Below are 15807 nucleotides of genomic sequence, written 5' to 3'. Positions count from 1 at the left end.
CCCTAGGTTTTGTTTTTTTTTTGCACTTGTTGGCTTGTAAAAGTCTATATGACATTTTTAATTTTCCCATTCATTAACCACACAGAGATGGCATAATTTAACTATGTTAAAAATGTCTTTAGACAAACAGTATTATTGAAGTTTTTCATGACTGGACCAAGTGTCCTCTTTTTTGGAAATCAAAATATGGTCACCCTACTTTAGACACTCTCTCTTGCTGCAGGCATCACTGAGATAAGTAGGACAGTTGCCATACAAAAAAAATTTCCCAGTTCGTTTTACTCTAAATAAGTCACTAGAGGACAGCAAAGGACAAAAAAAAACAAACTCTATAGCTCTACTATAAATGCACATGAATCTAAATGTAAAGTTTTAACTTCATACCTACATTATACTCTGTTATTTAACAGAACATTTACATGTAAACTGTATTTATAGCGTATGAACATATTTACATATCTCTTGGTGTATACAATGGATGCACAAACCATGTGGTGGTTAGCTTACTAATGTGACTAGCCACTCTGCACATTAGCAATTTAGGAGACAATAACTATAACAAGTATAAATCTTAACACAAAAAATATTCACTAATATCCATTATAAATAACAAATGAAAAAAGTGAGGTGAGCGCAGTTAACATACACTCAGTACAGACTACAGCAAGTATGGATGCATGACAGGGTTACACTACCAGTGTGTATGTATTGATGTAGAAGAAGAGCTATTGGTCAATAAATCCAATAAGGGCCTATCAGAGAGCTCGAAAATGAGCAAATCAAACCGTAATGAAGCAATTTTCCACATCTCTGTTGACTTAGATGAGAATATGAATTTAACTTTGTGGTTGACAGGCTAAATTGTCTCACTTTGGAAGTTAATTCGTTTATTACCTCTTGCTATTTGAAAGCTTACATGCTAGCTTGTTTGATGCAACACTTTCCTTCAAATCCCTTCATGGTTCAACATAAACCCTTTCCTCTTATTATTATTATTATTATTATTATTAATATAATTTGGACTGCTGTCTTTAGCGACCAGTAGAGCAGATCATCTGCATCTACCTTGTCCGTTGCATCCTCTTCTGTCACACCAACATTCTGCATCTCCCTCTCACTACATCCACAAATATTCTCTAAGGTCTTATTCTTTGCTTCTGCATTGCAACACCATCTTCATTATTGTTTGCCCAATTTAGCCACTATTCCTCCTCTGCACACATCTAAACCTTGCTTTTCTTTGTCTCCAGGCTGCTCACTTGTCCCTCCGATACATACATTTCTAATCCTGTTCCACCAGGAAATCTCAGCATCTTAAATTCTGCCATCTCCACCTCCTGTCTTTTTGTTAATGCCACCATTTCCAAACGTTCATATCACGTCTTGATACCATCTTTTAAACCTTCCCTCTCATGCTTGTTGTCACAAATCCCCCTTGCCATAATAGCGCCAATATCACATAGTTAGAATTTAACTTAATAGAGAACATAAATTATTTGCCACTGACCTAAAAATGTTTGACAAACCAGCACTTAACCATGTTATCTTTTGTATGTGTGCGTCCTATTCTGTCCCAGTGAATATTTACAATGCTTAACAAATTTAAGCATTATTATATAATGCTTATAATCAAGCATTATATGTCACTGAAAAGAGGGATCCAGGCGCGGTTCTCTTCAACAGCAAAACAGTGCGTTTATTTACAGTGAAACAAAACAGGTAAGTCCAACAATTCACTCAAAAGTGCAATTTTCAAGCAGTGCTCGTCCTTTGCTCCCCATGTGCTCTGTGCTGAGGCTCCGTGAGTGTGTGTGCTCCCCAACTTGCTTCTCCACCCGACTCTCCTGGAGGAAGAAGGAAATCCACAACTAGCAATTCGCTAGCCGAATACCAAAAGCACACTTCTCGCACAAACTCTACCAGTTAGGAGTAATAATCCCACATCGACTGTCGCCACGAGCCCAGGTTAAATACCTCCGACTGGCAAAGGAGGATAATTACCAACAGCTGGGCAGGTAATCAGATGCAGGTGGGCCGGCGACAGCGAGGAGGGACTCCCGATGACGAAAGTCGCCAGGTCACGCCTTCCCTACGGCGCGCACTTCCATAAACACAGCTCAGAGGACCCGGGGAGAGAGAGAGAAGTGAACAGACACACACCAAAATAAAAACAAGCAAGGTCGTCTGGGGAGGACCGTCCAACCGTGACAGTACCCCCCCTCTAACGTGAGCCTCTGGGAGACCTGCTAAACCTGTCTGGATGCCGGAAGCAGAATTCTCTCACCATGCGATGATCGAGAATTGTGGACCGCAGCACCCAAGAACGTTATTCCGGACCGTACCCTTCCCAATCCACTAAAAACTTAAAGCCCCTACCGCGACGCCTGGCATCCATTATGCGAGTAACGGAGTATGCCGGGGCGCTGTCGATAACCCGGGCGGGGATTGGGGGCCCAGAGGGTGGGCACAAAGGGCTGGTCTGGACGGGCCTAATCTGAGAAACATGGAAGACGTTATGTACCTTCATAGCAGGCAGCAAGTCCAGCCGGACCGTCACAGGGTTCAGGGCCTCCTGGATGGAAAAGGGGCCAAGAGACCGAGGGGCCAGTTTCTTCGACTCAGTCCGAAGGGGGATGTGTTTGCTGGAGAGCCACACCTGCTGGCCGACCTGGTAGTCCGGGGCGGGGGTGCGACGGTGATCCACCAGTGCCTTGTTCCGTTCTGCCGTTCTCAGGAGCGCTGCTCGGATGGTCCGCCAGACCCGACGACAGCGTCTCAGGTGGTGCTGGACAGAGGGAACGGCCAGCTCTCCCTCAGAGATGGAGAGGAGGGGGGGTTGGTACCCCAGCGATGCCTCGAAGGGCAAGAGTCCGGTTGCCAATGAGGTGCTCGCGTTGTGGGCGTACTGCACCCAGGCCAATTGGTCGCTCCAGGTCGATTGGTTAGATGAAGCGACGCATCGCAACATGGCCTCCATCTCTTGGTTTGCCCTTTCAGTCTGACCATTAGTTTGAGGATGGAACCCGGAGGACAAACTGACCTGAGCTCCCAACTCCGAGCAGAACTGAGGGCCTCGGTCAGAAACTATGCCCTGGGGTATGCCGTGGAGCCGGAACACGTGCTGCGTCAGTAACTGGGCCGTCTCCAGGGCAGAAGGGAGCTTGGGCAGAGCGATGAAGTGGGCGGCTTTGGAAAAACGGTCAATAATGTTTAGAATGGTGGTGTTACCTGAAGAGGGAGGCAAGCCGGTGACGAAGTCCAGGGCGATGGGCGACCACGGACGTTTAGGAGTGGGCAATGGTCGCAGGAGACCAGAAGCAGGTGAGTTGGAGGTCTTGTTCCGTGCGCACACTGGGCAGGCCGCAACTGGACATCGAGAATGAGAGAGGGCCACCAAAACAAACGTTGAAGGAAGGAAATGGTACAATTTTTACCTGGGTGGCATGAAAACTTGGCGGTGTGCGCCCTGTGAATGACCTGACTGCGTGCTGCGGCCGGAACATACAGTTTTCCCCTTGGGCCAGTGCCAGGGTCAGGTTCCTGTCGCTGGGCGTCCCTGACCACCTTTTCGATTTCCCACGTTAGCGCACCCACAATGCAGGTGGGGGGCAGGACAGGTTTCTCATTTTCGTCCTCGTCGGTCTCCGGTGCGAATTGGCGTGACAACACGTCGGGCTTAGTATTCCTTGACCCGGGCCTGTAGGTAATGGAAAAGTGAAAACGTGTGAAAAACAAGGCCCACCTGGCTTGTCGGGCGTTGAGGCGCCAGATTTTTATGGTCCGTCCACACCACGAAAGGCTGCTCACTGCCCTCCAGCCAATGCCGCCATTCCTCGAGTGCCAACTTGATGGTGAGCATTTCCCGATCGCCCACATCATAATTTCTTCAGCCTGAGACAGCCTACAGGAGAAAAAAAGCACAGGGATGTAGCTTGCCTTTGATCTGTTGGGAGAGAACCGCCCCCACACCCGAGTCGGACGTGTCCACCTCCACGATGAAGGGCCGGCTGAGGTCCGCCTGGACAAGGACCGGAGCCGAGGAGAACAGGTGCTTGAGCCGATCGACCGCTTGCTGGGCTGCGGGAGACCACTGAAAAGACAACTTAGGAGAAGTGAGGTTGGTTAGAGGAAGGGCTACCTTGCTGAAATCCCTGATGAAGTGTCGGTAGAAATTGGCAAAGCCTAAGAATCTCTGCAGCTCCCTGTGGGTTTTGGGAATCGGCCATTCCATTACGGCTTTGACCTTGGCCGGGTCTGCTCACAAACGCCCCTGTTCCACAATGAATCCCAGAAAAGAAACCGTTTGCACATGGAACTCACACTTTTCTGCCTTGACAAAAAGGCGATTCTCCAACAAGCGACACAGAACCAGACGTACATGGTTGATGTGCTCAGTCCGGGTCCTGGAAAAGATCAAAATGTCATCCAGATACACAAAAACAAAATGGTTAATAACGTCTCTGAGCACATCATTGATCAGGGCCTGGAAGACAGCAGGGGTGTTAGTGAGACCGAAAGGCATTACTAAGTATTCGAAGTGCCCGAGGTGGGTGTTGAAAGCCGTCTTCCACTCGTCACCCTTGCAGATGCGTACCAGGTGATAGGCGTTCCGAAGACCCAGTTTCGTGAAGATGACTGCCCCTGTAACAGTTCGAATGCCAGGGCAAGCAGAGGAAGAGGATATTTATTTTTAACCGTTATCTTGTTCAACCCTCGAAAGTCAATACAGGGGTGCAGGGTCTTGTCCTTTTTTTCCACAAAGAAGAATCCTGCTGCTAAGGGTGAGGTTGTCAAACACCCCTTAGCCCAGTCGATTTGGGGGTTGTGACGTTGGAGCCAAGGAATCCCAGAGGCGTGTGGGGGGCTTTGAATAGCAGTAAACTGATTGTCTCTGAGTGATTTCCTGAAAGAATGAGAGTAATCTCCTGAGTGCGGTGGGTGACGGAGGCTAGATGGCCGCCATTTAAGGCTGAGACCTTAAGAACCTCCGGGAGAGGAATTAGAGGCAGGCCTAATTTTGGGCTACCTCTTCATCTAGGAAATTTTGTTCAGAACCGGAGTCAATGAGAGTGCAGCAGGAGTGAGTGAGTGAGTGAAACATTAGTTTAGCAGGGCAGCTGAGGTGAGGGAACACATCAGTTGTGGCACCCGCCAGTATCCCCACAATTACTGACGGGCCAACTCTTTTACTCAGTCTGGGCAGGAGTCAACAAAATGTCCTCTTTTTCCACACAAAAAGCACTCACCGGTCCGTTGTTTGCGCCCTTGTTTAGAGGAGGAAAGCTTGGCTTGCATAGGTTGCAGGGCCAGCCGGACCGTCACAGGGTTCAGGACCTCCTGGATGGAAAAGGGGCCAAGAGACCGAAGGGCCAGTTTCTTCGACTCAGTCCGAAGGGGGATGTGTTTGCTGGAGAGCCACACCTGCTGGCCGAGGAGGGACTCCCGATGATGAAAGTCGCCAGGTCACGCCTTCCCTACGGCGCGCACTTCCATAAACACAGCTCAGAGGACCGGGGAGAGAGAGAGAAGAGAACAGACACAGACACCAAAATAAAAACAAGCAAGGTCGTCCGGGGAGGACTGTCCGACCGTGACATTATATTAAACCACTAAAACTGTTGGGGGGTTTTTTCTGTAAATAACTAACTTGGCATCTTACAGTGGGCCGGTGGTAGTCTAATAATTTTGTTAAGCACGGCAAATGTTCTGACAAAAGACAAAAGAAGACAGAGATGGAAGATAACAGGGTAGAGACATGCTGAAGGAACTCATTGATCTTAATCTGCGTCAATAGTGACTACGGGTACATTCAAAAAGGATTGGGGAATCTCGCAAAACTAGCTTTATACCTCTTCCGATCTCTACCAACAACTGTTTGCTTACAGTGAAGAGTTTAGAGTGAGTGAAAACATTGAAGGATTTTAAAGCAGTGAAGCTCAGCACGGTTCTGCGATGGTTAGTGCTGTTGCCTCATAGCATGAAGGTCCTGGGTTTGAATTAGGGGAGGGAATTTAATGCGTTAATTGTGATTAATTAAAGGGGGAGCTTCTGTCAATGCACGATTTACTGGTATACCAATTAAACTGATGCACACATCAGAGCTACAAAGAAGCCTTGTTAGGACTGCTCGGAGGCAAATTTCATTTCAAAAGAATACCCGACGAAAGCCTTGATAAAAGAGTGGTTTTGTGCAAACTGTACAAAAGGGAGTATGCATACCACTGAAGCACTTCAACCTTATGGTACCATTTAAATGCAAAACATGTTAGATGCATTACAGACAGCCCTGCTAATAAGGAGGAACTACACTAGGAGCAAACAAGACTTGTGCAACAGAAAGAGCCACTCATACAGGATGTTTTCACACGGTGGAACTGAACACTGGATATGGTTTCTCGTCTATGAAAGAATCAAGAGGCTGTTTTAGCTGCTTTAGACAAACAAAATCACAAGCTAGTCATTTTAAGTCCATCAGAGCTGATAAAACTCCAAAAACTGGCGATTGTCCTTGATCCATGCAGGTAAATAACATTATTTTATAACTTATTGTTACCGTTTCTTCAAAAAGCTCTATAGTTGACAGTTTTGTGTAGATTAATAATTACTTTCTTGAACTGTTTACTACAGGTTTGTGACTGAGCTTCTTGGAGGTGAGACATATGCCACATGTTCAGTGATTTTACCTGCTTTCTGCCACCTGCATCACACCATGGAGGTGTCAGATGATGACTCAAACTACATGATAAAATTTAAGATTGCCTTCACAAAGGACCTTTCCCAACATGTAGCTACACTTAATCATCAGTGGCTCCAGATAGCTACTCTGCTTGACCCACACTTTAAGGATTTAAAGTATCTTGCAAGGGGAGAGCTAGAAGAGGTTTGGACCAGCCTTGTGGCCCGGCTGCAGGAACAATGTAAAGATGCCACCACAAAGGAGCCAGCAAAGACAAAGAGCCTCCTCCTCTTTTCATTGTTTTCAGACTCTGATTCGGATGAGGAAGTCCAGTGTAACAGGGCCCTGAGTTTGTACAAAGCAGAATCCACCATCAGCAATGCGATTTCCTGAGGTGATTTCCTGAGGTCAGATGGCCCTGGATGTGGCTTACTCACATCCAGGGCCATCTGAGCTCAGGAACTCACATGATAGGGTGGGGCTAGGTTTCACAATGAGCTCACCCGAAACCTTGGCTGATTGTGACCTACACCCATTTTCACACCTTGGCTCATGTGATTAGGTAGAGGATCATTAGAGGGTCCATTGTCCCTCTCAGGGGTTACTCCCACAGAGCTTAAATCTGGGACTCTCCACCATTTGACCCAAGAACTGAAGAAACTTCTCGGATGAGAGGTGAAACGTCTTCAAGCAACTTAAAGTCCAGACGCTTAGACTACGATGACCTGGATGACTGAGAACCTTCGCAGATAATAATAATAATGATAATAATAATAATAATGATAATAATAATAATAATGATAACAATAATAAAACGCAAAACGCTGCTAGTTTGTCTAAGTAACTAAAACAGACGGACAGTAAATAAGCATGGAGGTATTGTTTGTTATTTTTTGCACTAAAATGTTTGATGATCAAACTGTTTTAGCCTAATGTACAAAATAATTTTGGCTAAGGTTACTAAGAGTTTAAAGGTGAAGCTGCTCAAATAACCTTTTATTATCAAGTCCCACCTGTCCTCACATGAGGCTTGAATTTTAGTATTACTAAAAGTAGTAGTAAAAGTATTACTACTAGTAAATTTTGGTCAAACTCATCTATAACGACTGTTACAGGAAACTAAGCATGTTGTCTCCTGTACTGTGTTCAGACCCAAAACTATGAGCGAGAAAAGTCAAAAGAGCAACTGGTTGTAAGCAAGATCGATAAGGTGAAACATGAGTCACCTGTCTTGCAAAAATCCTTTTCATTCAAATGCATGTGCATAACAAAATACTAATACCTGCATCACCTGCATGGAATGAAGTAGTTTTTCATCACTGGAAAAACAAAAGTCAGCCATGCTTATCCAGGCAAGATGTCAGGAACAATGTCCTTACAGTATTATATGGCTCTAATACCTGTCATCAGTTCAATTCAATTCAATTTTATTCATATAGCGCCAAATCACAACAACAGTCGCCTCAAGGCGCTTTATATTGTACAGTAGATCCTATAATAATAGATACTATTATAATAGAGAAATAATAGAGATAATAGAGAAAAACCCAACAATCATATGACCCCCTATGATCAAGCACTTTGGCGACAGTGGGAAGGAAAAACTACCTTTTAACAGGAAGAAACCTCCAGCAGAACCAGGCTTAGGGAGGGGCGGGGCCATCTGCTGCGACCGGTTGGGGTGAGAGAAGGAAAACAGGATAAAGACATGCTGTGGAAGAGAGACAGAGATTAATAACAGATATGATTCAGTGCAGAGAGGTCTATTAACACACAGAGAGTGAGAAAGGTGACTGGAAAGGAAAAACTCAATGCATCATGGGAATCCCCCAGCAGCCTACGTCTACTGCAGCATAACTAAGGGAGGATTCAGGGTCACCTGGTCCAGCCCTAACTATATGCTTTACCAAAAAGGAAAGTTTTAAGCCTAATCTTAAAAGTAGAGATAGTTCACCACTATGTTATCCATAAATGGTAGAAAAATTTAATTTTAAATGGGTACCTAGAGGGATGAAGTATCTTGGGATTAGGCTAAGCCAGGATATGGAGAACCTACCCCAACTTAATTTTGACCCAGTCCTTCTAAAAATAAAAACAAATATAGAAAAATGGGGCAAATTAAAAATCTCATTGTGGGGCAAAATAAATATTGTAAAAATGATCATAGCTCCCCAGTTTAACTATGTAGTAATGATGTTACCAATTGCGATACCGTCCGGTCTTTTTAAACAGTATGAAGACTTAATTAAGCAGTTTCTGTGGGATGGGAAAAGGGCAAGAATCAAGCTAAGTAAATTATATGCTCCTAGAGAGAAGGGTGGGTTAAGTTTACCCGATCCAAGATTATATTCAGTCTCATTCGAGATGGCAAAATTGGTTAATTACTGGGGAAAAAATCAAGCAGGACAGGAATGGCTAAGTATAGAGTCTGAGATTTATACTCCTTTTGATCCAAAAGGTATGTTGTCTCAAAGCTGCACTTCAACGAACCCAATTTTGTTTTATTCTAGACAGGTTTGGCTCAATATACATAGAATTCTTAAAATATCACCTCATGTGCAGTTTTACTCATCTCTTTGGAACAATCCAGCTATTCGTATAGGGGAAAAAATTGTGTTTTGGAAACTGTGGCAGTCTCATGGCATAAATGTTATTAGTGGCTTATTTAAAGATGGCGAAATTATATCCTATAAAGACCTTGTTCAAACATACAAATTGGAAGGGAAGGAAAATTTCTGGAGATATTTGCAAATTAGACATTGTGTGATGTCGAAGTTCAGAAGGGGACATGAAAATCTTGTTCTAAACTTTATAAATATGCCTCAGGAGCACCACATAGCATCATGTTTTTATAGGTTGGTAAACGATAATAGAAGTGGGGAATGTTCGAACATTAAAACCTTGTGGCAGAAAGATTTAAATGCACCAATTTCAAATGAAAAATGGATGGGCATTTTGGCGGAAAATGGGAGTCATGTTAAGGAGGCGAGGAGCAAATGTATACAATATAAAATTCTGCATAGATATTATCATACTCCAACAAGATTACATTGTATGAAGCTTATGCCTGACTATCTTTGTTGGAAATGTAAAACTGAGGTGTGGACTTTCCTACATTGTTTTTGGGAATGTTCCCTTATAGCTCCTTTTTGGAAGGAAGTCATCACACTCTTAAAAGGTTGGTCAGGATTAGAAGTGCCCCTAACTCCTGAATTGTGCTTGTTAGGAGACCGTTCTCATATTCCAAGAATTCATAATAATATTTTTACGGTTGTTATGGTCGGACTGGTAACTGCATCGAGGATTATCCTTAGGCACTGGAAGACTACAGTACGTCCTGAACTGAAAGACTGGATCAGAGCAATGGTAGAGACTGCTTCCTATGAGTCCATGCTGAATAAACTTAAAAATGATACAGAAGTCAAAGATGAACAGTGGGACTACTTCTGGAGCTATTTGAAGCAAACAGGAAATCATGACCATATTATCGTAATTTGAAGGACTTTTAACTGTGACCAATTTTATTTGCTTATTTCTGCGTTTCTTTTGTTGGAACCCATTGTTACTTACCCTTTTCTTTCTTTTAGACTTGTAAGGGCAGGGGTGAACACCAGCAGTTTTGTTGTTGTTGTTGTTGTTGTTGTTGTTGTTTGTTGTTTGTTTTGTTGTTGTTTTTCTCTCCTTCCTCTTATATATAAGTTTAAGTATGTGTTGCAAAATCAATAAAAAACTTAAATGTCAAAAAAAGTAGAGATAGTGTCTGTCTCCCGAATCCAAACTGGAAGCTGGTTCCACAGAAGAGGGGCCTGAAAACTGAAGGCTTTCCCTCCCATTCTACTTTTAAATACTCTAGGAACAACAAGTAGGCCTGCAGTGCGAGAGCGAAGTGCTCTAATGGGGTGATATGGCACTACAAGGTCATTAAGATAAGATGTGGCCTGATTATTTAAGACCTTGTATGTGAGGAGCAGGATTTTGAATTCAATTCTGGATTTAACAGGAAGCCAATGAAGGGAAGCCAAAACAGGAGAAATATGCTCTCTCTTTCTCTTGTTAGACGTCTGTGTGTGTGTGTGTGTGTGTGTGTGTGTGTGTGTGTGTGTGTGTGTGTGTGTGTGTGTGTGTGTGTGTGTGCGTGCGTGCGTGCGTGTGTGTGTGTGTGGGTGGGGTCAGAATGTGACCCCATAAACGACTTCCCTAAACCTGCTGGTCTGGAAGTCCAGCAGTCCATCTAAACAAAAGGCACTTATACTAAAACAGATATAGATGTCTTTCCTATACCATATATCAGTAAGAGAAGATATAACCTCTCTCATGACCTTAAGCTGTGAGTGTGCATGCCAGAACACTCTGGAATGCACACAAAGTCTTTGCAGACTACTAAGGATCACACATCCTATCACTACACAATCGATTATACACCTCTAAGCATATATGGTTAAATATTTCTAAGCACAAATGACAATCAACAATATAACCCTGACAATTACCAACAGCTGGGCAGGTAATCAGATGCAGGTGGGCCGGCGACAGCGAGGAGGGACTCCAGATGACGAAAGTCGCCAGGTCACGCCTTCCCTACGGCGCGCACTTCCATAAACACAGCTCAGAGGACCGGGGAGAGAGAGAGAAGTGAACAGACACAGACACCAAAATAAAAACAAGCAAGGTCGTCTGAGGAGGACCGTCCGACCGTGACATAATATTAAACCACTAAAACTGTTGGGTTTTTTTATCAGTAAATGACTAACTTGACATCTTACAGCGTGCCGCTGTAGCATGACCCTTACACTGGGTGGTAGTCTAATAATTTTGTTAAGCACGGCAAGTGTTCTGACAAAAGACAAAAGAAGACAGAGATGGAAGATAACAGGGTAGAGACATGCTGAAGGAACTCATTGATCTTAATCTGCGTCAATAGTGACTACGGGTACATTCAAAAAGGATTGGGGAATCTCGTAAAACTAGCTTTATACCTCTTCCGATCTCTACCAACAACTGTTTGCTTACAGTGAAGAGTTTAGAGTGAGTGAAAACATTGAAGGATTTTAAAGCAGTGAAGCTCAGCACGGTTCTGCGATGGTTAGCGCTGTTGCCTCATAGCATGAAGGTCCTGGGTTTGAATTAGGGGAGGGAATTTAATGCGTTAATTGTGATTAATTAAAGGGGGAGCTTCTGTCAATGCACGATTTACTGGTATACCAATTAAACTGATGCACACATCAGACCTACAAAGAAGCCTTGTTAGGACTGCCCAGAGGCAAATTTCATTTCAAAAGAATACCCGACGGAAGCCTTGATAAAAGCGTGATTTTGTGCAAACTGTACAAAAGGGAGTATGCATACCACTGAAGCACTTCAACCTTATGGTACCATTTAAATGCAAAACATGTTTGATGCATTACAGACAGCCCTGCTAATATGGAGGAACTACACTAGGAGCAAACAAGACTTGTGCAACAGAAAGAGCCACTCATACAGGATGTTTTCACACGGTGGAACTGAACACTGGATATGGTTTCTCGTCTATGAAAGAATCAAGAGGCTGTTTTAGCTGCTTTAGACAAACAAAATCACAAGCTAGTCATTTTAAGTCCATCAGAGCTGATAAAACTCCAAAAACTGGCGATTGTCCTTGATCCATGCAGGTAAATAACATTATTTTATAACTTATTGTTACCGTTTCTTCAAAAAGCTCTATAGTTGACAGTTATTGTGTAGATTAATAATTACTTTCTTGAACTGTTTACTACAGGTTTGTGACTGAGCTTCTTGGAGATGAGACATATGTCACATGTTCAGTGATTTTACCTGCTTTCTGCCACCTGCATCGCACCATGGAGGTGTCAGATGATGACTCAAACTACATGATAAAATTTAAGATTGCCTTCACAAAGGACCTTTCCCAACATGTAGCTACACTTAATCATCAGTGGCTCCAGATAGCTACTCTGCTTGACCCACACTTTAAGGATTTAAAGTATCTTGCAAGGGGAGAGCTAGAAGAGGTTTGGACCAGCCTTGTGGCCCGGCTGCAGGAACAATGTAAAGATGCCACCACAAAGGAGCCAGCAAAGACAAAGAGCCTCCTCCTCTTTTCATTGTTTTCAGACTCTGATTCGGATGAGGAAGTCCAGTGTAACAGGGCCCTGAGTTTGTACAAAGCAGAATCCACCATCAGCAATGTGATTTCCTGAGGTGATTTCCTGAGGTCAGATGGCCCTGGATGTGGCTTACTCACATCCAGGGCCATCTGAGCTCAGGAACTCACATGATAGGGTGGGACTAGGTTTCACAATGAGCTCACCCGAAACCTTGGCTGATTGTGACCTACACCCATTTTCACACCTTGGCTCATGTGATTAGGTAGAGGGTCATTAGAGGGTCCATTGTCCCTCTCGGGGGGTTACTCCCACAGAGCTTAAATCTGGGACTCTCCACCATTTGACCCAAGAACTGAAGAAACTTCTCGGATGAGAGGTGAAACGTCTTCAAGCAACTTAAAGTCCAGACGCTTAGACTACGATGACCTGGATGACTGAGAACCTTCGCAGATAATAATAATAATAATAATAATAATAATAATAATAAAATGCAAAACGCTGCTAGTTTGTCTAAGTAACTAAAACAGACGGACAGTAAATAAGCATGGAGGTATTGTTTGTTATTTTTTGCACTAAAATGTTTGATGATCAAACTGTTTTAGCCTAATGTACAAAATAATTTTGGCTAAGGTTACTAAGAGTTTAAAGGTGAAACTGCTCAAATAACCTTTTATTATCAAGTCCCACCTGTCCTCACGTGAGGCTTGAATTTTAGTATTACTAAAAGTAGTAGTAAAAGTATTACTACTAGTAAATTTTGGTCAAACTCATCTATAACGACTGTTACAGGAAACTAAGCATGTTGTCTCCTGTACTGTGTTCAGACCCAAAACTATGAGCGAGAAAAGTCAAAAGAGCAACTGGTTGTAAGCAAGATCGATAAGGTGAAACATGAGTCACCTGTCTTGCAAAAATCTTTTTCATTCAAATGCATGTGTATAACAAAATACTAATACCTGAATCACCTGCATGGAATGAAGTAGTTTTTCATCACTGGAAAAACAAAAGTCAGCCATGCTTATCCAGGCAAGATGTCAGGAACAATGTCCTTACAGTATTATATGGCTCTAATACCTGTCATCAGTTCAATTCAATTCAATTTTATTCATATAGCGCCAAATCACAACAACAGTCGCCTCAAGGCGCTTTATATTGTACAGTAGATCCTATAATAATAGATACTATTATAATAGAGAAATAATAGAGATAATAGAGAAAAACCCAACAATCATATGACCTCCCCATGATCAAGCACTTTGGCGACAGTGGGAAGGAAAAACTACCTTTTAACAGGAAGAAACCTCCAGCAGAACCAGGCTTAGGGAGGGGCGGGGCCATCTGCTGCGACCGGTTGGGGTGAGAGAAGGAAAACAGGATAAAGACATGCTGTGGAAGAAAGACAGAGATTAATAACAGATATGATTCAGTGCAGAGAGGTCTATTAACACACAGAGAGTGAGAAAGGTGACTGGAAAGGAAAAACTCAATGCATCATGGGAATCCCCCAGCAGCCTACGTCTATTGCAGCATAACTAAGGGAGGATTCAGGGTCACCTGGTCCAGCCCTAACTATATGCTTTACCAAAAAGGAAAGTTTTAAGCCTAATCTTATAAGTAGAGATAGTGTCTGTCTCCCAAATCCAAACTGGAAGCTGGTTCCACAGAAGAGGGGCCTGAAAACTGAAGGCTCTCCCTCCCATTCTACTTTTAAATACTCTAGGAACAACAAGTAAGCCTGCAGTGCGAGAGCGAAGTGCTCTATTAGGGTGACATGGCACTACAAGGTCATTAAGATAAGATGGGGCCTGATTATTTAAGACCTTGTATGTGAGGAGCAGGATTTTGAATTCAATTCTGGATTTAACAGGAAGCCAATGAAGGGAAGCCAAAACAGGAGAAATATGTTCTCTCTTTCTAGTCCCTGTCAGGACTCTTGCTGCAGATATTTTGGATTAACTGAAGGCTTTTCAGGGAGTTTTTATTACATCCTGATAATAATGAATTACAGTAGTGCAGCCTGGAAGTAATAAATGCATGAACTAGTTTTTCAGCGTCACTCTGAGACAGGATATTTCTAATTTTAGAGATGTTGCGCAAATGGAAGAAAGCAGTCTTACATATTTGTTTAATATGTGCATTGAAGGACATGTCCTGGTCAAAAATGACTCCAAGGTTTCTCACAGTGTTACTGGAGGCCAAGGTAATGCCATCCAGAGTAAGAATCTGGTTAGATACCACATTTGTAAGATTTTCAGGGCCGAGTACAATAACCTCAGTTTTATCTGAATTAAGAAGCAGAAAATTAGCGGCCATCCAGCTCTTTATGTCTTTAACACATTCCTGCAGTTTAACTAATTGGTGTGTGTTATCTGGCTTCATCGATAGATAGAGCTGCGTGTCATCTGCATAGCAGTGAAAATGTATACTATGTCTTCTAATGATACTGCCTAAGCGAAGCATGTATAATGTAAACAGAATTGGTCCTAGCACTGAACCCTGTGGAACACCATAATTGACCTTAGTGTGTGAAGAGGACTCTCCATTTAAATGCACAAATTGGAGTCTATTAGATAGATATGATACAAACCACTGCAGCGCAGTACCTGAAATACCTACAGCGTGCTCTAATCATGCTAATAGAATATTATGGTCAACAGTATCGAACGCTGCACTAAGGTCTAGCAGGACAAGCACAGAGATGAGTCCACTGTCAGAGGCCATAAGAAGATCATTTGTAACCTTCACTAAAGCTGTTTCTGTGCTGTGATGAGCTCTGAAACCTGACTGAAACTCTTCAAATAAGCCATTCCTCTGCAGATGATCTGTTAGCTGTTTGACAATTACTCTTTCAAGGATTTTTGATATGAAAGGAAGGTTGGAGATTGGCCTATAATTAGCTAAGACAGCTGGGTCTAGAGATGGCTTTTTAAGTAAAGGTTTAACTACTGCCAGCGCTTTCAGAAAGACATCTACTGTGATTAAATCTACTCCCCACTGCTGTGTTATCAATTATTGTAAATGTAAATG

Source organism: Oreochromis aureus, linkage group 6, assembly GCF_013358895.1.
Source record: "Oreochromis aureus strain Israel breed Guangdong linkage group 6, ZZ_aureus, whole genome shotgun sequence".
Taxonomy (NCBI): domain Eukaryota; kingdom Metazoa; phylum Chordata; class Actinopteri; order Cichliformes; family Cichlidae; genus Oreochromis; species Oreochromis aureus.
This window is presented reverse-complemented; position numbering follows the sequence as displayed.